Source organism: Somniosus microcephalus, chromosome 26 (assembly GCF_052327205.1).
Source record: "Somniosus microcephalus isolate GS21.2 chromosome 26, FLI_Smic_1.0, whole genome shotgun sequence".
Taxonomy (NCBI): Eukaryota; Metazoa; Chordata; class Chondrichthyes; order Squaliformes; family Somniosidae; genus Somniosus; species Somniosus microcephalus.
In genome coordinates this window covers 14,535,933-14,558,315 of record NC_141012.1, presented here as the reverse complement: position 1 = coordinate 14,558,315, position 22,383 = coordinate 14,535,933, and the positions used below count along the sequence as shown (strand labels likewise).

The 22,383-nt window shown below is 45.4% G+C and overlaps 1 protein-coding gene across 1 annotated transcript in view; it reads left to right on the top strand.

Moving 5' to 3' along the window:
- LOC147100311 (proprotein convertase subtilisin/kexin type 7-like) overlaps positions 1-22,383 on the top strand; it is a 262,793-nt gene that overhangs the window by 65,722 nt on the left and 174,688 nt on the right. The gene's annotated exons all lie outside the window — the stretch shown is intronic.

Below are 22,383 nucleotides of genomic sequence, written 5' to 3'. Positions count from 1 at the left end.
ACACCTTCACCAAAGCGTACGAGAGCACGGGCCTTACACTAAACATCCGTAAGACAAAGGTCCTCAACCAACCTGCCCCTGCCACACAGCATTGCCCCACGATTACCAAAATCCACAACGTGGACCACTTTCCATACCTCAGGAGCCTACTGTCAACAAGGGCAGATATCAATGACTAAGTCCAATGCTGCCTTCAGTGTGCCAGTGCAGCCTTCAGTCACCTGAGGAAGAGAGTGTTTGAAGACCAGGACCTCAAACCTGGCACCAAGCTCATGGTCTACAGAGCAGTAGTGATTCCCGCCCTCCTGTATGCTTCAGAGACATGGACCATGTACAGCAGGCACCTCCAAAGCACTGGAGTGGTACCATCAACGCTGGGTCCGCAAGATCCTGCAAATCCATTGGCAGGATAGGCACACCAATGTCTGTGTTCTCGCTCAGGCCAACATCCCCAGCATCGAAGCTTTGACCACACTCAATCAGCTCCGCTGGATGGGCCACATCGTCCGCATGCCCGATACAAGACTCCCAAAACAAACGCTCTAGTCTGAGCTCCGACACGGCAGGAAAGCTCCAAGTGGGCAGAGGAAACGCTTCAAGGACACTCTCAAAGCCTCCTTGGAAAAAGTGCAACATCCGCACCGACACCTGAGAATCCCTGGCCCAAGACCGCACAAATTAGAGGAGAAGCATCCGGGAAGGCGTCGAACACCTCGAGTCTCTTTGCTGGGAGCAAGCGGAAGCCAAGCGCAGGCAGCACAAGGTGCGCACGTCAACCCAAGCACCCCACCCACCCGCCCCTGCAACCAACATCTGCCCCACCTGTGACAGAGACTGTAGGTCCCGCATTGGACTCGTCAGTCACCCGAGAACTCATTTTTAGCGTGGAAGCAAGTCATCCTCGTTTCCGAGGGACTGCCAAAGGATAAGAGAAGGAGCGGGGATTGAGTAGGGGTGGGGTGGGTGTCTGGTAGCAGGGAGCAGTCCATATTGCAGCCTTCAGAAAAGCCCAGGCCTGCCCCACCCATTGTTCCGATCTCCGCAGCGCAGTGATTCGGTCGGATCCTCAATCGCTGTTGGGTGCCTCACATGGCCCTTGCCGCACTCTACCTCCTTTCATTCTGTTTACTGAGGGGCAAAGGTGTATCGATTCACAACGAGCAGCAGCTGGGGGAGGAGAGAGTTCCCTCTTGAGCGATGCCTTCCCGTGGTCAGACTTTGGATAATTCAATGGATGTTAATGAGGTGGCATGCTTAAGAATGCTTTAGTTGTCGTCTTGTATTTTCTTCGTCTTATAATGTATTTTCTTCCACACTGACCTTGCTTATTCATCCTTTGGTTGGAAAGGGGTGTAAGTTTGTGAGGAAAGGATAAGAAATTTGGGCTTGTTCTCTTTGGGAAAAGTGACATTGATCAGATGGACATAAAAAAAAAAACCCTGGCAGTATCTTGGAGGAGCAGGGGTGTTACCCACGGTGTCCTGGCCAATATTTATCCCTTAGTCGACCTCACTGAAACAGACTATCTGGTCATTATCAGATTGCTGTTTGTGGGAGCTTGCTGTGCGCAAACTGCCTCCTGCATTTCCTGTATTACAACAATGACTACTCTTCAAAAGTACTTCATTGGCTGTAATGCATTTGGGATGTCCTGTTGTTGTGAAAGGCACTATAGAAATGCAAGTCTCTTTTTTTTTCTTTTTCTTAAAAATGCTCCAATGAAGGTGTTGGACAAATCTGATCCAAGCAGTGTTCACTGTGGCAAAAGGGCTAGAAGTTTAACTTGGAAGTAGAAAAAAAAGTCTTTGGATTGAAGAAAGATTTATGGAATAAATTAACAAGCAAGGCCATTGAACTGGGCCGGACGAATGGGTTCAAGCAGTAATTGGACGCATTCTAGAGTGAGAAAGATGGGGCTAGAAGGCAAGCAGGTGGGAAATAGATTAGGTAGGTGAAGAGCAAGAGACCTGTTGGGCCTCGAGACCATTTTACTGTTTCTAGAAGTTATGACAACTTCAAGGATGCTGCCCATGGTCCTCCCACCAGGAGGAGTGCTTCAGCAAGCCTGGCTTGGCTGCTCGCCATCCCTCCCCCAGATGACCTAGATAAGGTTGGCGTGTGAGGAAGGCTGATGTTGGAAGTTTCAATCCCTGACTTGCCGAGTCCTAACAACGTGAAATTGATACTGGTCTTAAAGAATATATTTGAAATGCTTTATTAAATTACGTAAAAGCTGCACTCGGTATATTACATGTTCCATGGAGTAATGACCAGTGTTGTTCCTTTTGAATGTCCCTTAGGTAGCAATGCAGGACAGTCTCTTCCTGTTTGTGTACAGTAACTCACTCTGGGGAAGGTTAATGTGCAACCATTGTAAAGATGGAACGCCTGCTCTAGAAGGTCAGGCTGTTTAGCTCAAAACAAATCCAAGCAGGCGACTGTAGTGCCTGCTGATGAACGGTCCTTTTCCACTCTGTCTGATAGCATCAGGAGCCCTGGGATGTATATGGCAGCGCTCCTGATATAAAGGCTTGATGAATGCACTTTACTGCAATCAAAGTGACCCGTTTATGAAAGCTTTATATATTCTGTAATGACTTAGTAAATGCAGTCAGAAGGATGTTCTGATTGCTGGAGGGTCTTCAGCAGCCGCAGTGCAGTAAAATAAAACTTGTTAACGAGAGAACGCACAGATAAAACACAAGAAAGGCAGCAATTATCAGCACTTTTTTATTGCATTTTCTGGATGCCTGTCTAATTTTCCATTTGTAAATTGTTCACCATGATTTCTGGCCATGTATTTCCAAAATCAAGAGTCTATTTTCTGGTCTGTGTGGAGTTAGCTGGGGCGGGGCAGGGTACATTTGGCCTCTGCAGCCCTGGTATAACCAAAAGGGGAAATGAAATCGTCCACTTTATAGAAACTTTATATATCACTTCAGTTATCATGCTCTCCAAATTGCACAAGAGCAACTTACCTAAAAATTAGCCATTTCCTCTATTTCTACCAATTCCAAGATTAAATATTAATTTCAGAATATGGTCGTACTAACTGTGCAGGTACACTTTTGCATATGACCGGTTTTTACTTCAGAATGTGCATAAAGTCAGATCTTTACAGAGTGAACACCAGTATTGCAGCAGGTAAGATTAGATAATGGCTCATGTTACCATTATTATGAGCAAAAGAAATTTCAAGAAGGCTTTCTTCAGTCAATCATGTCTGCTGTAGTTCCTGATCGTTGTCTCGCGATTTCCGCCCCCCCCCCCCCCCCCCCCCCGGCTGGAAAGTGCACGCCTCTGGGTATCGGCTGAGGTGAAGTGAGGACCCGATCAACCATTCTAGTGATGCCCTCTGTGGTTGAATAGCCAATTACCACATTCACCAGGCTTGACACATGAAGGATAGGCACCTGGGCAAGCAGAGGGTTGCCAGGGACTGTAAAGCTGTGCTTAAAAAGGGCCGGTGGATTTAGGAGTGTGGGTGAGTGATCAATGCTTGTAAACTATTGCCAAGGCACCTAGGAAACTATTTCCAAGGCACCTGGTCTAACGCAGAATGCTGGAACTTGTAGTTCTTCTGCTTGAGCACTGATTGCAATAGATAAAGTTTTCCACACATGGCCTTTACAGCTCGTGTAGTTTTGGCAGCACCTGCTCAGTAGGAGATGGTCAACGATGGAAACACTCCTCATTTCTGTTCTGCGATAACCTAAAAGTCGGGTGGGGCAAAGAGGACAATCCTGCGGGATCATTTCACCCAGCCCCTCGATAATGCTTTTACACTGAGCTAGTCCTCGGGAGTTCCCCTGGACATCTTGCCCACCCACGGATGCGTGCTTTTGTCCGTTGCTGCGGGTGTGGCAGGAATTCTGTCCAGGAGGCCCTTTGTACAGCCCTGTTTGAATTCCCCAGGATTCTCAGCGATTTTGAAGGCAGTGTGTATGGGGTTCGTAGAAACATCCTCGGATACGTCCTGTGAAAACCGGCGGAATTCCTGTGACGCCACTGAATTAGCACGTCCAAGTAGGTGCTGCTCACAAGGGTGCTGTCTATTGGCCAGGCCCCTATCCTTTACTAATGCTGTTAGTGGTATGGCAGCATCTCACTCCTGTCTGTCACACTTTGCGTCATGATGTTTCCCCTGGCTGGGGGGGAATCTAGAACGAGGGGTCACAGTCTCAGGATATGGGGCAGGATATGGGGTAGGACATGTAGGACTGAGATGAGGAGAAATTTCTTCACTGAGGGTGGTGAACCTGTGGAATTCTCTACCACAGACGGCTGTGCAGGCCAAGTCACTGAATATATTTAAGGAGATAGATAGATTTCTAGACACACAAGGCGTCAAGGGGTATGGGGAGAGAGTGGGAATATAGTATTGAGATAGAGGATCAGCCTTTATCATATTGAATGGTGGAGCAGGCTCGAAGGGCCGAATGGCCTACTCCTATTTTTCTATGTTCTATGTTTCCACTTTTACATCATAACTCAGAAAAGAAGCAAAGGAATTCTCCATGAAACACCATACTGGAGTTAGGACATCTAGCATTTTAATGGACATTTGTCAAAAACACGCACATGTTTACTTAATAGCAGCAGCCACTTATTGACTTGATGTTTACTTTACAATAATTGGACTTTGTAGCTATAAAAGGATGCATACCTACACTTTAGATGGTAGTGTTTCTGACCTTACAAAGCAGTGGACCTTCTGATGTACTGTGAGCAGCAAAGGGGAGTTTTGCCATGTTTAATGTATTTCTCTTCTCTCTGTCTCTTTCTCTCTTACTCACTCAGACACACTCACAAAATAGCTACATTATTCACAACAGTAATAAGCTTATCCAAGAGTTGTCTTTTACATGTTTGAAATGTCTCCATGAATCTTTTGGAGGCCTGCCCTGTTTCAGAAGCCTGGGATTTGAGTTCCCAGGTCTCTGAGGTGCGGAGTCCGAAGCAATGCGATACTCCAGCTGGGGTCTGAACAAGTTACTGTACAATTGAAGCATAACTTCCTCTGTATTGTAATCCCCTCGATATCGAGGCCAACATTTCATTAGCCTTTGTTGATTACTTTTTGTACCTGTGCAGTAGCGTTTAGTGATGTGTGAACCTGGACACCCAAATCCCTTTTGCTCCTTCACAGTTCCGAGACACTTACCATTTAGGAACTATCCCAATTTGTCATTTCATGGATTCAAAGTGGATGACCTCACATTTCTCCCACAGATCCTCCCATTCACTTAATCTGTCTCTTCCTGCTCCCATCTACACAAGTAACCGTGCCTGCTAACTTGGTGTCATCTGCAAAAATCTATTCCTCATCCGAGGCATTGATCTGTGTGGTGAAAAGCTGAGGCCCAAGTGCAGATCCCTGGGGAAACACCGCTAGTCGCATCTCCCCAATCAGAGTCCATTCCCTTAATCCCTACTCCCTGTCTCCAACCTCCCAACCAGTTGTAACAAGGTTACCTCCAATTCCATGTACTTTTACGTTTGCTAATCTCTTGTGCGGATCCTTAATCTGAATGCCTTTTTGAAGTTCATATTGACAACATTCATAGACGCTCCCCTATCATAACATAAGAAATAGGAGCAGGAGTCGGCCATACGGCCCCTCGAGCCTGCTCCGCCATTCAGTAAGATCATGGCTGATCATTGACCTCAACTCCACTTTCCCGCCCAATCTCCATATCCCTTGATTCCCCTAGAGTCCAAAAATCTATCGATCTCGGCCTTGAATATACTCAACGACTCAGCATCCACAGCCCTCTGGGGCAGAGAATTCCAAAGATTCACAACCCTCCGAGTGAAGAAATTCCTCCCTCATCTCGCTCTTAAATGGCCGACCCCACCATGTTATCAATCGACTCGAAGAAAATCAACTAGATTTGTCGGACGTGACCTGCCCTTCACAATAGCGTGTTGACGACTCTCTGATCAGCTCGTACTTTGCCAAGTGCTCAGCCACCCTTTCCCTGCTGAACTTGGAAACATACATTTTTTAGCAATCACTGTTTTGCAACACACAGAGCAGACTCTTCACAAAGACTATAAATGCCTATACAGCTAAAGTAGCTTGACGGTGGTTTGTGAATCATGGAAACTTGTATTACTTTAGGAGCTGCCGGTGAACCCCGTAAAATGGTATCTGTGAACGGCAAATAGTTTGGGGTTTTCATTTAAATTCCTTGTGTCTCGTTGGTCTTTTTTTCTTTAAGACTTAGCGATGTTCAAAATAAAAGCTGATTTCAATAGATTTTTCTCCAGATCTAACCTGTTTATTTTTGAGCTAGGAGTTCCCTCCACCCCTCCCCAGATTTTTTAGGCTTTAAATAAAATAGGAAAACACTGGGTGGGGGGTGGGGAAATAACGTGGGTGTTTAAATCGGCAATAAAAACTGATTTAAAAAGTTCCTTAAACATATTGTAGATATCAAATTGATGGCGGTTGAAAATCTGTATTTAGGTACCAGTTGTTATTGATGGGGCCCCCCCACCCCCAACACCGTGCGGGGGGGGCGGGGGGGGGGGGGGAAATAAACATTCCTGCGTTTGAAGTACTCCAGCTGTCAAAGCCCACGTGTCTTGTCTTCAACATTACATCTGCTGAATGATTGATTAGAATTTTCTTACCAATGCCATATGTTGCAAAGTGCAATGGACCACTTTGAGCATATTGGACCCTTCCCCAAACTAAGTGCTCGGCATGAACTCCGACAGGACTCGTAAATGTGTATGTACGTACCCAGGTAATTTAGATAATTTAAATACTTGAGTTAATTGGTTTGTTTTACTCTAGTGTTCCATTATTAGGCTGAATAAACTCAAATTACTTCATAGGGAAGTAATTTTGCCATGTAATGACCAGGAAGCCGGAGGCTATTTCTGTTCAAACGCTGCCTCCATAAGCTGCGTGCTTCTATTAAACCGGCTCGAGTTATTACAGCGAAATGAATCCAAGCCAAACGAGTAACAAGATGTCTTGTGGGGAGGGGAGTAGGTGTGGGCGGGGGGGGGGGAAATTGGCAACTCTGTCCAAGAATCCGACAATAAAAGGGCAGTCAACCCTCGACTATAATGCTGGAAACAATCAGCGTCTACAGAGAGGAAAGAGCAGGCTCGCAGTTTGGATAGAGGCCCTTCATCTGACCAGGAGTCTCGACCAGAATCATCAAACTTTTCTCTTTCCCAGATGCTGACTGACTTGTGCATTTTCCATTTTTTTTTAATTTCAGATTTCCGGCTCTTTCGATTTTTGTTTTGAATTTGCTAATTTGTGGTGGTTTTTTTTAAAACCTGTTTTTCACCCCACCCAATCATCTTTTCCATTGCTTGTTTTACACTACCGCACAAGACCCATTTCACCCCCCACTGTTACTCCAACACTTTGTGACACCTTGCAGCTTAGGTGTCATTCTGTTCGATGTGCTTAGCTTTGCACTTTGGTTACACGGCCAAGCTATGGGATGTCTCCATAGTTTACTGGAAGAGGCATTAAATTTCAGTTATCACAGGTATCTGACCTTTTTATATATTCATTCACAGGATGTAGGCGTTGCTGGCAAGGCCAGCATTTATTGCCCACCCCTAACTGCCCTTGAGAAGGTGGTGGTGAGCCGCCGCCACCTTGAACCGCTGCAGTCGTGTGGTGAAGGTACTTCCACCGTGCTGTTAGGGAGAGAGTTCCAAGATTTTGACTCTAATGATGGCCAAGGCCCTAAGCGCTGGAATTCCCTCCCTAAACCTCTACACCTCTCCTCCTTTTTAAGACACTCCTTAAAACCTACCTCATCTAATAGGCCCTGATGTGGTTCGGTGTCGAATTTTGTTCGATCACATTCCTGTGAAGTGCCTTGTGGCGATTTACTACATTAAAGGCGCTATATTAATGCTGCTGCTTGTTCCAACCCGAGAACACTGGTCAGTGGATATGCAATCCGAGCAGGAGTCCAAGATCATTCATGTTCCATCCTCTCCGACTCTTCCCCGTCTTCACCCTGAGCTTAGGGACACAGAGGCCAATTGGAGAATTGCCACTCCAAAAGCAACCTGACGGCGTAAATATGGCGGTAGGCGGCTTGTTACATAAGATTACATCGGATATACGGCACAGAAACCGGTCATTCGGCCCAACCAGTCCATGCCAGTGTTTATGCGCCACTCGAGCCTCTTCCCGTCTTTCCTCATCTAACTCTATCAGCGTAACCCTCTATTCCCTTCTCCCTCATATGCTTGTCTCGCCTCCCCTTAAATGCATCTATACTATTCACTTCAACCACTCCGTTACTCGATTTTAAAATTCCCCCTTCCCCCACCCGCTGTTTTTATTTTGTTTTCCGAGATATTGCTGCGCTCAGGATGTTTATATTCTGAGCAATGTTGTTTGGAAATCAGCTGAAATATGTAATGTCATTGATCATTTTAAAATGGCAAATACAGACAACTTTTATACATCGAACCCACGCAAAAAAGATCAGAACCAAACCAGTCAAATAAACCCCATTAGAATCTAGAAATGGCAGTTGCCAATATTAGTTTAACTGACTTGTGTATATAAAAACGAAAGACTTGCATTTATATAGCGCCTTTCACGACCCCCAGGATGTCCCAAAGCACTTCACAGCCAATGAAGTACTTTTGAAGTGTAGTCACTGTTGTAATGTAGGAAGCACGGCAGCCAATCTGCGCACAGCAAGCTCCCACAAACAGCAAAGTGGTAACGACCAGATAATCTGTTTTTTTAGTGATGTTGGTTCAGGGATAAGTATAGGCCAGGACACTGGGGATAACTCAATACAAAAGCAAAATACTGCGGATGCTGGGAATCTGAAATAACAACAGAAAATGCTGGAAATACTCGGCAGGCCAGGCAGCATCCGTGGAGAGAGAGAAACCGAGTTAACGTTTCAGGTCTGGGACCCTTCATCAGAACTGGAAAAAGCTGGAGATGTAACAGATATTAAGCAGGTGCAGAGATGGGGGGTGGGGGTTTAGGAGGGGAGGAAGGAATTGAAAGAACAATACTGTACTTTTGTAAGAGGCAGGAAAGATTAAAATGTTGCAAATGGGAAATCAGAAATCATACAGCATGAAAAATGGGGGCAGGGATAATTATCTGAAATTGTTGAACTCGATGTTGATAACTCCCCTGCGTGTCTTTGAAATAGTGCCACGGGATCGATTATGTCCACCTGAGAGGGCAGACGGGGCCTCGGTTTAACGTCTCATCCAAAAGACGGCACCTCCGACAGTGCAGCGCTCCCTCAGCACTGCACTGGGAGTGTCAGCATAGATTTTTGTGCTCAAGTCTCTGGAGTGGGACTGTGAACCCACAACCTTCTGACTCTGAGGCGAGGGAGCTGCCCACTGAGCCACGGCCGAGATCAGCTCAGTGAGCACAGACCCGGGACCTTTTTTGGTCTGTACAACTTCGTATTACACCGTGCAGTGCATGTAACTTTTTAAAATTACGTGTATGGGTGTTCAGCAGCTGTACTGTCGGCGATTGGAAAGTAATGTCTTGCAATTTTTTCTGGGCAGCAGTAATTCGACAGTGAAGCACTGTCTGGTTTTTATGAGGAGAGGTGTATTAGTCACGAGTATACTTCTGATCTGTGAGACTCGGAGAGTGTTTGGACGTACCTGCTAACAATATAACACTCTTCAAAGAAAAGAAAATGATTATAGCCTCTGACAATAACTGAGCGTGACTTGGCTTGACTGCTCTGAAGTTTTATTGTGGAATTTTTCCTCTTTACAAAGAAATAATTAGGCAATTATTGAAACAGCTGTAGGTTGGATGGCCTAATCGCAGCGTCAGATGGCTTGAGCTGAAATGAAGGAAACAGCTATTTCTGAAATCGCGTTTGAAGAGAACTTGTCAGTCATTTCTCTTCCGATAAGGATCCCGGACTTTTTAAACATGAAGTTCTATTTCCAAACACTTGACATTCCTCACTCTCTAATTCTTGTAGCCAAAATAAATAATTAAAAGTCTATCAAAACATGCACACCACAAGATCTGGTAGCTGAGCGTGCAAGTGCTTGCTTTCTCCAGTTGTTCAACCTGCCTTTTGAGAGGGAGATTATTCCTGCTGGGCTGTGGCTCTACTGGTGCTACTGGCAGCCATCTGTTCAAGTGGTCATCCTTCATGTGCAAGGCTGGACAATGTGTGTTTGCAGTCTGTGTGACCATGGAGGGCATCTCATTAGATCTTAATCCTTGCCTCAGCTGATTTCCATTAGGAATTGTTAGAGAAAGATGGACTTGCATTTTATATAGCACCTTTCACAGTGGTCTAGAATGCATTACAGCCATTTAAGTACATTTTTGAAGTGTAGTCACTGTTGTAATGTAGGAAACGCGGCAGCACACAATTGCGCACAGCAAGCTCCCATAAACAGCAATCCGATAATGACCAGATAATCTGTGTTGTGTTATTGGTTGAGGGATAAATATTGGCTAGGACACTGGGGAGAACTCCCCATCTCCTCTTCGAAATAGTGCCATGGGATTTTCTACGTCCACCTGAGAGAGCAGACGAGGCCTTGGTTTAATGTCTCATCCAAAAATCGGCACTTCCGACAGTGCAGCACTCCCTCAGTACTACACTGGGAGTGTCAGCCTAGGTTTTGTGATCGAGTCTCGAGTGAGATTTTAACCCACGACCTCACCTCCGAGCCAGAGAGTGCTGCCGACTGAGCAATGGCTAACATCTAGTGATCCAGAGCAGGAATATTGGCTGTCTTCCTACCCACATGGACTAGCTCAGGAGTGACTAGTAAAGAAAGCAAAGGAAGATGCAATGTTATTGGGGGGAGGGGCGGCGAGAAAGAGAGCAGTGGGATTAGGTTTGGATTGCTTTATTAAAGAGCTGGCATAGCTACACTGGGCTGAATGGCATCCTTCTGTGGCATGTGGCCAATTAAAACAAAAATTGTTCTTGGGATGTTGGTGATTTTGGCATGCTGATATTTATTGCTCATCCCTGTGAGGGTATTAAGAGTCAACCATGTAGGGTGGGAGTGGTGTCGTATGTAGACCAGAACCAGTGACCTCTGGGTTACTGGTTCAGTACCATATCGATTGTACAGGTTGAGCGTCCCAAATCCGCAGTTCTGGACTCTGGGACGATTGGTGCCAGGGGTCTGGAATCTGTAAAATGTTCTGGAATTCGGACACCTTGAAGGAGGCTTACCAAAAACCAGAAATAGCAAACCCGGGTCCAGGCATTTCCGGACTTGGCACGTGTTTCTGATGTCCGAAGTCTGGAAATACTGCAACCTGGGTGTTATAAATCTCCATCAAGAATCTACTCATGAAATAGTGCTGGACGGCCAGCTGGTGGTGCTGTCCAAGGAGTATAAATACTCTGGCGTGGGCCCAGCTTTCCAGCAACATTTTGTAAGACTAGGAACTAGTGAAGTACGACTAGACCTCCATGTTCTGAAACTAGTTGATTGAAGCCTTGCTTTATTCTCAAACCAAGTGCGTAGTGAGTTTTATTACGTCACTGGGCTCGGGCGTTTCCGGACTTCGGACATCAGAAACTCGTTCCGAAGTTTGGGGAAAAACCGGCTCGGCCTCGGTCCTGAGGTTGCCGGATTGGGGACGCTCAACCTGTACCTCAAATTCCATCCTAGCTAAGATCAACTAACTCAACACAAGCCAGGATTTGAGAGTAACATGATCTTGGTCTGTGTAGCTCGGTACACCACAGGGTCATGCCCTCTCCACGCCCCAGCTATAAGAGAGTGCCATTGGTGCTTGTTTAACATCACTGTGTTGGCAGCATGCGAGGTGATTGTTCTGAAGGCAGGACTTTCTTTTCCACCGGAGCGGAGAATGTTGAGCCAATGACCCGATTGATAGTCGTTAAGATTAGTTAAATACCGACATTGTTACTGCCGGTCGCTGAGACAGTAACTGGGAGGACAGAAATTTAAGACTAGTACAGAAAAGAGCAGGGGGGTCGAGGGAAAAACAGTTTACATAGAGAATGTCACATTCTAACCATCCTCCGTCACAAACCCGTTGTTGAAAGAGAGTCCATGTATACTTCCAACTGGGAATCTGGTAATTGCTTGAAAATGAGGAATTTGGGGAATGAACAGGAGCGTGGGATTAGAATAGGTGGTTTAAGTGCAGAAAAACATTGATGCAGATTTGATGAGCCAAATGTCCTGTGTTTGTGCTGTGACATTGTATGATTCTGTAGCTGACCTTAGGCGGTGGCACAGTGCCCTATCAGGACAGAGCCAGTGGTTCGCTTTGTGGGAAATTTCCTAATGCAGTGTACAGAAATACATTCCTGTTTTGTTTTTTTAAAACCTTGGTTACATTAGGATTCTGATGGATTGTTAAGCGGGGTCAGGACTGACTGGGCACATATTTCAGGGGCACGGTCCTGAAGTAACCGATTAAGGACTGTATTTCTCAATTGAAAAGACGGAAAAAGCAGCTAAAGTTGCACTACTTTGAAAAGCTGGCGGTATAAGGACAGGATTGCAGTGTAAGTCGAGAGAAGGATGCTGAAAAGGTCACATAATGGAGTTTGGAACAGTAACTTTACATTTCTGATTAAATTACGCTCATGTGCTTTTTAAGAAGGCTGAGGTTCAGCGATAGGAATGTTGCGTTTACTTCAAAGCCATTAATAACCAGAACAGCATCAGCCAACCCAACGACTGCGGCCCTTAAAGTAAACAGGCTCCCCAAAGAATGAGTCAGAAGAGCCACCCGCGATTTACAAATTGAAAATTGCATCTGTCATTTTTGGAGAAGACTATTTTGGCAGGAATAGTCAAAACTACCAGGTTCCCTTTTGGAAGTATTTATGGACTCTGTTTCAGCAACAGTTTGTGACGGAGAATTCCACTTTCTACCCAAACCCCCTGTAAAGGAATGGTTTTCGAACCGCCGCTCTTTAGTACTTCTCTTAAAATTTGTGTCCTCCCGTTTCTGTCTCCGTGACCAGTCGTAACGATCTATCACTATTTATCTTATCGTAGCTCTTCATAATCTTGAATGCAAATATTTTAAAAACTAATATGGATTTTGATCACAATGTTTAAAGTCTCTGCCTTGTGTACACTACACAAGTAGTGCATCAGTATGAAGCAAGACTGCTTTGAACTGACACTACATTTGAGGTGGAAATGCAGACTCCAGGCCCAGATTGTCGTCGTCCTCCCTGCCAGAGGTGGGTCAAGGAAAGACTTCATCCAGCGGCCATCGCCATGACCATCCCCCTTACCCATTTTCCTGGACGGGCTCCCACTGTGCCTCTGCTGTGCGGAGAGAGCCTGCCGCTGCCAGGGAGGGTGAATGTTTGGTGCCGCCGCAGGGCACTGGTCTCGGCACCTTGACGAGTCGATGCTGTTATTAAAGGGGGGCTGAAGCTGCCTAAATGCTGCTGTATAACATTCGGAAGGGACTTGGAACTAATCCACTTCCAAGTGATAAATCCTTTGAGTGGTCTGGGAGACCGAGCAGATGGCATACCTGTCGGCCATTTCTCTCTCTCTCTCTCTCTCTCTCTCTCTCTCCCCAGATGCTGCCTGACCTACTGAGCATTTTCTGTTTTTAAGCCAGTCCTACGAGCACTGCAACCCACCACCACCTCCTATCTTATACAGGGGCGGGAAGAAAGGGAAACCAACTAGAATCCCAAGCTTTGTCCCTACCCCCCCCCCCACCCCTGTGGTACAGGCAACGGCTGGGTGGCTTGTATCAGTTTTGGATTGGGGGGGCGGTGGTTGGATGCACTGTACACGTACTTGTTGATTAGGTTTGTGAGATGTGCAATATTATTACCTTGGCAATAGGCTGGGCCTATTGTCACCTCTCGCTCCTAAGCATGATGTGCTTTTTTCCCCCCTGATTTCTTGAATTGATGTTAGTATTAATCTCTCTCTAACCTTCAAACCCCCTTCTTGACAGATATCAATCCACCTCTCTTTTTAAAGATGTTAATTGCTCTCCTGTACCTTCTCTGAGGGTCTTAGTGTTTTTTCCCTTCGAAACAGTAGTCAGTTCGGCTGACTTTCCATCCCTAATCTTGTAGCTCTCAAGATCAGAAAGGAGCCACAAATGTGACTCTATATGCAGCAAAACTACAAGAACAAGAAGTTGCATTTATATAGTGCCTTTAACTCCGTGAATGTCCCAAGGTTCTTCACGGAGGAATGGGCACTGAATAGTAATGGAAGAGTTGGGGGAAATGACTGAAAGCATGATGAAAAAACATGGTACCAGACACACATTCACCTGCTATAGGAACAGGAGGAGGCCATTCAGCCCCTCGAGCCTGTTCCGCCATTCACTGAGATCATGGCTGATCTGCGACCTAACTCCATATACCCACCTTTGGCCCAAATCGCTTAATACCTTTGGGTAACAAAAATTTGTCAATCTCAGATTTAAATTAACAATTGATCTAGCATCAACTGCCGTTTACGGAAGAGAGTTCCAAACTTCTGCCACCCTTTGTGTGTAGAAGTGTTTCCTAATTTCACTCCTGAAAGGTCTGGCTCTAATTTTTAGACTATGCCCCCCCTATAGTCCTAGACTCCCCAACCATCAATGAAGATGACCTGATTTTCACTGGGGTTTCATGCTTGGCACTGATCTTGCCATGACGCTGTTTCCTAGCCGCGGTATCCACCTGTGCACGCACGCACGCTGGCCAAAATGACATGCCAGCCCCTTTGCATGCTCGGAATGTCAGTCGCACAGAGTGAGGCCAGTTTGCAGGAAGACCCACTGCATGTTAGAAAATAACTGCAGAGAGCGCTCAGTTACTTGGTTTGCCCTGTTTCAATTTCATGGGCATGGAGGTTTGGGCAGGATTATTTTGAGCACAGTTGGCTCATTTGGGATACAGATCTGCCTTGATCCAGTTGAATGGTGGAGCAGGCTCGAGGGGCTGAATGGCCTCCTCTTCCTATCTTCCTTTGCGCCTTCCTATGCTCTAATTGGTGAATAAATTCTTAATCAACACTCCGAGACCTATTAGTTTTCACTGTCTGAGATATATGCACATGGATTTAAATTTTAACAGTCTATTGTATGCAAGTAAGAAGCCCACAGACACAAAAAAGCTTAAACGTTCATGCTTTAGAGTTTTCAGTTGTATTGAATTTACATCTTTCTTTGAAAGTGTACATTGAATGCCGTTCTATTATTATTTTTTTTTGGGACAGGGCTATATCTTTTGTCCAACTAGTTCACATATTCCACCAATGTCCAAATAGAAAAGTGAACTTGTTCACGGCTATTAATGAATCGGGGAAACTGTCAGCTTGTACTTGTTCTGAAACTGTGGGCTGTTCATCTTTGAACCCTGCACCTATTTATAATCCAGCTATGTGTTGGAGACAATCTTTTAAACAAATAACGTATTACATGTAATATGCAGCTCTTCCCGCCTCCTGTCACTGCCAGTATAATGGCAGGATAGAAGCTAACAGTGGTACATGTAATAATAAACAGACTCGATGCATGTCTCCCCTCTGGCACACAGCTGTCAAAGGGTGGCACACACAGTTGCAAAATAGATTTACAGAAAATTGGACTTAAGCGCAAAGGAGCTGGTTAGCAGAATAATGCGTTGTGACAACTGCTCCTAAAGTATGCGTTGTGATAATGTGTAGGTTCTCTCCAGGCTTGTCTTCGTGTAATGTTCTTGTGTTGTCGTACAGGATATTCAAGTGGGTAATCGGATCAAACAGTTTATGATGGTGGCAATTCTGACTTTCACCATGGTTGTTCCTGAAGTTGCCCAGTTAACTAGGGTATGATAGTGTAGTGGTGCAGGAGCAGCGACGCAGAGGTTGAAAGTTCAAATCCCACCATGAAACTGGATTCAATAAATCTGGCAATTTGCAGGCTGGCACCAAAAAAGATGTGACTGTGACCAGTTGGTGTTAGGGAGGCATACGAATTGGACATTACATTCACACACACAGCGTGGTCACTAGGGCTTCAGCATATTAGTGGCTGTAAAAAAAGTTTTCATACCATGCGAAAACCACGCAGGAATGCAATTCTGGACTTTATTTTTTCAAAGTGGGTTGTGTCTTTATAGCGAATCCTGAGCGATGCAACACTTCGATAAAGTACCGGTGGTTACAGCTCTGTTGCTGGTGGGAGCAATTTGGTGCCACGCGCGAGAGAGTGTATAGAAATAGGAGGATAGAGCAGATGAATGCGTGGCTGGTGAGATGGTGCAGGAGGGAGGGCTTCAGATTCCTGGGGCATTGGGGCCGGTTCTGGGGGAGGTGGGAGCTCTACAGGCTGGACAGGTTGCACCTCAACAGAGCCGGTGCCAATATCCTCGCAGGGAGGTTTGCTCGTGCTGTTGGGGAGGGTTTAAACTAAGTTGGCAAGGGAGTGGGCACCAGCATTAGAAAGGAGAAACAAAGGGCACAAAGGATTGGGAGATACGGATGGCATTAAAGTAAGAAATGGCAAAGTATTAGGTGGGGTCAGACTAAGAGAGAACACAGGATGGTCTAAGATAGGTTTACAGTGTATGTATGTGAACACACGAAGCATAATAAACAAGGTAAGGGAGCTGCAGGCACAAATAGCCACATGGGAATATGATGTTGTGGCAATAACTGAGACCTAGCTCCAAAAAGGGCAAGATTGGGTATTAAATATTCCTGGATATACGGTGTTCAGGAAATATAGGGAAGGAAAGATAGAAGATGGTGTGGCAGTATTGGTTAAGGAGAATGTTACAGTGCTGGAGAGAGAGGATGTCCTGGAGGGGTCAAGGGCAGAATTTATATGGTTAGAGTAAGAAATAATAGAGGTGCCATTACACTACTTGGTGTATTCTATAGGCCACCATCTAGTGGGGAAAAATATAGAGGAGCAACTTTGCAGAGAAATTACAGAGAGATGCAAGAACTATAGAGTAGTGATAATGGGGGACTTCAACTATCCTAATATAGACTGGGATCGTAATAGTGTAAAGGGCAGAGAGCGGGAAAAATTTCTGGAGTATGTTCAGGAGATCTTTCCTGATCAGTATGTTTCTGGCCCAACAAGGAAGGAGGCATTGCTGGATCTGGTTCTGGGGAATGAGGTAGGTCAAGTGGAGCAAGTGTCAATAGGTGAACATTTAGGGAACAGTGATCATAGTATCATAAGGTTTAGATTAGCTATGGGAAAGGACAGGGAGCAATCTAGAGTAAAAATACTTAATTGGAGGAAGGCCAATTTCAGTGGGATGAGAACGGATCTGGCCCAGGTAAATTGGAATCAAAGATTGGCAGGCAAAACTGTAATGGAACAATGGGCTGCCTTTAAAGAGGAAATAGTTCAGGTACAGTCGAGGTACATTCCCACTAGGGAGAAAGGCAGGGCAACTAAAGTCAGAGCTCTCTGGATAACAAAAGAGATAGAGAGTCAGATGAAGCAGAAAAAGAGCGCGTATGACAGATGTCAGGTCGAGAATACATCTGGGAATCGGGCTAAATATAGAAAGTTAAGAGAAGTGAAAAAAAAATAAGAGGGGCAAAGAGAGGGTATGAGAATAGAATGGCAGCTAACATAAAAGGTAATCCAAAAGTCTTCTATAGGCATATAAATAGTAAACGGGTAGCAAGAGGAGGGGTGGGGCTGATTAGGGACCAAAAAGGAGACCTACGCATGGAGGCAGAGGGCATGGCTGAGGTGCTAAATGAGTACTTTGCATCTGTCCTTACCACGGAAGATGATGTTGCCATAGACATAGTGAAGGAGGAGGTAGGGGAGATACTGGATGGGATAAAAATTGATAGAGGAGGTACTAGAAAGGCTGGCTGTACTTAAAGTAGATAAGTCACCAGGACCAGACAGGATGCATCCTAGGACGCTAAGGAACGTGAAAGAAGAAATCGCGGTGGTACTGGCCATAATCTTCCAATCCTCCTTGGAAACGGGAGTGGTGCCAGAGGACTGGAGAATTGCAAATGTTACACCCTTGTTCATAAAAAGGGTGTAAAGATAAACCCAGCAACTACTGGCCAGTCAGTTTAACCTCGGTAGTGGGGAAGCTTTTAGAAACAATAATCCAGGACAAAATTAACAGTCACTTGGACAAGTGTAGATTAATTAAGGAAAGCCAGCATGGATTTGTTAAAGGCAAATCGTGTTTAACCAACTTGATCGAGTTTTTTGATGAGTTAACAGAGGGTTGATGAGGGCAATGTGGTTGAATTGGTGTACATGGATTTCCAAAAGGCGTTCAACAAAGTGCCACATAATAGGCTTGCCAGCAAAGTTGAAGCCCATGGAATAAAAGGGACAGTGGCAGCATGGATGCAAAATTGGCTCTGTAACAGGAAACAGAGTAGTGGTGAGCGGTTGTTTTTCGGACTAGAGGTAGGTATACAGTGGTGTTCCCCAGGGGTCGGTTCTAGGACCACTGCTTTTCTTGATATATATTCATGACTTTGATGTGGGTGTACAGGGCACAATTTCAAAATTTGCAGATGACACAAAACTTGGAAGTATAGTGAACAGTGAGGAGGATAGTGATAGACTTCAAGAGGACATAGACAGGCTGGTGGAATGGGCGGACACGTGGCAGATGAAATTTAACACACAAAAGTGCGAAGTGATACATTTTGGTAGAAAGAATGAAGAGAGAAAATATAAACTAAAGGGTGCAATCCTAAGGGGGTGCATGAACAGAGAGACCATGGGGTATATGTGCACAAATCATTGAAGGTGGCAGGGCAGGTTGAGAAAGCAGTTAAAAAAGCATACGGGATCCCGGACTTCATGAATAGAGGTATAGAATACAAAAGCATGGAAATAATGATGAACCTGCATAAAACACTGGTTCGGCCTCCACTGGAGTGTTGTGTCCAATTCTGGGCACCGCACTTTAGGAAGGATATGAAGGCCTTAGAGAGGGTGCAGAAAAGATTTACGAGAATGATTCTAGGGATGAGGGACTTCAGTTACATGGATAGACTGGAGAAGTTGGGGTTGTTCTCCTTGGAGCAGAGAAGATTGAGAGGTGATTTGATAGAGGTGTTCAAAATGATGAGGGGTCAGGACAGAGTAGATAGAGAAACTGTTCCCATTGGCGGAAGGGTCGCGAACCAGAGGGCACAGATTTAAGGTGATTGGCAGAAGAACCAAAGGCGACATGAGGCAAAACTTTTTTACGCAGCGAGTGGTTAGGATCTGGAATGCACTGCCTGAAAGGGTGAGTCAGAGTTTTACAGCACAGAAAGAGGCCCTTCGGCCCATCGTGTCTGCGCCGCCCATCCATCCCTGTCCAGTCTAATCCCATTTTCCAGCATTTGGTCCATAGCCTTGTATGCAATGGCATTTCAAGTGCTCATCCAAATGCTTCTTGAATGTTGAGGGTTCCTGCCTCTACCACCCTTTCAGGCAGTGAGTTCCAGATTCCAACCACCCTCTGGGTGAAAAAGTTCCTCCTCAAATCCCCTCTAAATCTCCTGCCCCTTACCCTGAATCTATGCCCCCTTGTTCTTGACCCCCCTACTAAGGGGAAAAGTTCCTCTTTATCTACCCTATCTATGCCCCTCATCATTTTGTACACCTCAATCAGGTCCCCCCTCAGCCTTCTTTGCTCCATGGAAAACAACCCCAGCCTGTTTAGTCTTTCTTCATAGCTGAGGCGCTCCATCCCAGGTAACATCCTGGTGAATCTTCTCTGCACCCTCTCCAAAGCAATCACATCCTTCCTATAGTGAGGCGACCAGAACTGCACACAGTACTCCAGCTGTGGCCTCACCAGCGTTTTGTACAGCTCCATCATAACCTCCCTGCTCTTGCCTTCATTAGCCGAGGCATAGAATATAAGTATCCCATATGCCTTTTTAACCACCTTATCTACCTGTTCCGCTGCCTTCAGGGATCTATGTACATGTACACCAAGGTCCCTCTGACCCTCTGTACTTCCTGGGGTCCTACCACTCATTGTGTATTCCCTTGCCTTATTTGTCCGTCCAAAATGCATCACCTCGCACTTTTCAGGGTTAAATTCCATTTGCCACTTTTCCGCCCACCTGACCAACCTGTTTATATCGTCCTGTAGCCTGAGGCTTTCCTCCTCGCAATTTACCACCCCACCAATTTTCGTGTCATCTGCGAACTTACTGATCATACCTTTTACATTCTCATCCAAATCATTTATGTAGATCACAAACAACAAGGGACCCCGCACCGATCCCTGAGGTACCCCACTGGACACAGGCTTCCAGTCACAAAAGCAACCTTCGACCATCACCCTCTGCCTCCTGCCACTCAGCCAGTTTAGGATCCAACGCGCCAAGGCACCCTGGATCCCATGGGCTCTTACCTTCTTGACCAGTCTCCTATGCGGGACTTTGTCAAAAGCTTTACTGAAGTCCATGTAAACCACATCCACAGCATTTCCCTCATCCACCCCCCTAGTCACCCCCTCGAAAAATTCAATCAGATTTGCCAGACATGATTTACCCTTGACAAAGCCATGCTGACTATCCCCGATTAATCCTTGCCTCTCCAAGTGGAGACTAATTTTGTCCCTCAGAATTTTTTCCAATAATTTCTCTACCACAGATGTTAGGCTCACTGGCCTGTAATTCCCTGGTTTATCCCTGCTACCCTTCTTGTATAATGGTACTACATTAGCTGTTCTCCAGTCCTCTGGTACATCCCCTGTGGCCAGAGAGGTTCTGAAAATTTGTGTCAGAGCCCCTGCAATCTCCTCCTTTGCCTCCCACAGCAGCTTGGGATACATCTCGTCCAGGCCTGGGGATTTATCCACTTTTTGGCCTGCTAAAACCGCTAGCACCTCCTCCCTCTCGATGCTAATATGTTCAAGTATGTCACAGTCCCCTTGCCCGATTTCTATGTCTGCATCGTCTCTCTCCATAGTGAACACAGATGCAAAAAATTCATTTAAAACCCCGCCTACATCATCTGGCTCTACACACAGATTGCCACTTTGGTCCCTAATGGGCCCTACCCTTTCCCTGGTTATCCTCTTGCCCTTAATATACTTATAAAACATCTTAGGATTTTCCTTTATTTTGCTCGCCAGTGTTATTTCATGGCCCCTCCTCTCCCTCCTAATTTCTTTTTTAAGTATGCCCCTGCACTTTTTATACTCCTCTAGGGCTTCTTCCGTCTTTTGTAACTGTCAAAAGCCCCCCTTTTATTTCTAATGCATTTTTGTATATCCCTTGTCATCCAAGGTTCCCTTTGCTTGTTGGTCCCCCCCCTTGACCTTTACAGGAACATGTTGACGTTGTACTCTCTCTATTTCCCTTCTGAAAGTCTCCCACTGTTTTGATGTGGATTTTCCTATAAGTAGCTGCTCCCATTCCACTTTGGCCAGATCCTGCCTTATCATATTAAAATCGGCCTTCCCCCCAATTTAGAACCCTTATTTCCAGGCCGTCTTTGTCTTTTTCCATGACCACCTTAAATCTCACCGAATTATGGTCACTGTCGCCAAAATGCTCTCCTACTGACACTTCCACCACTTGCCCGGCTACATTCCCCAGAATTAGGTCCAGTATCGCCCCCTCTCTTGTAGGACTTTCTACATGTTGGCTCAAAAAGCTCTCCTGGATGCACTTTAAGAATTCTGCACCCTCTAAACCTTTCACACTCTGACTATCCCAATTAATATTGGGGAAGTTGAAATCCCCCACTATTATTACCCTATTATTTTCGCACTTTTCTGAAATTTGCCTACATATCTGTTCCTCTATCTCCCCCTGACTGTTTGGCGGCCTATAGTACACTCCCAGCAAAGTGCTTGCCCCCTTTTTGTTTTTAAGTTCTACCCATATGGCCTCATTAGAGGTGGTGTGGAGGCAGACTCGAGCACTGCTTTCAAAAGGGAATTGGATAAGTACCTGAAGGAATTTTTTTTACAGGGCTACGGGGAAAGGGTGGGGGAGTGGGACTAGCTGAAGTGTTCTTGCAGAGAGCTGGCACGGGCTCAACGGGCCGAATGGCCTCTTTCCGTGCTGTAACCATTATATGATTCTATCACAAGAAAATATATTGCACAGCATTAAAGTCTGTTGGCTCAAGTGCATTTTGTGCCCTGAAGCATTTTGATGCCAGTAAACACACACTAGGCTAAATGACATTGCTGCGATACAGGCCGAAAGATGCAAAGTACCCTTTACAAGAAAACCCAAATAATAAAATAATCTTTCATTACTTTCTTTCTCTCATTTAATTGCCCATTATTTCTAATTTCTTTTAATTCAAGTAAACTGGTCAATTATCTGGATCTCCAGGCCTTTCCCCAGTAAGAGTTATATTGGGAAGAAAATGTATAAATCAATGAAAGGAATGGGTTGGCCTACCTGACTTGAGTTGTTTTATAATCCTTCCAAAGT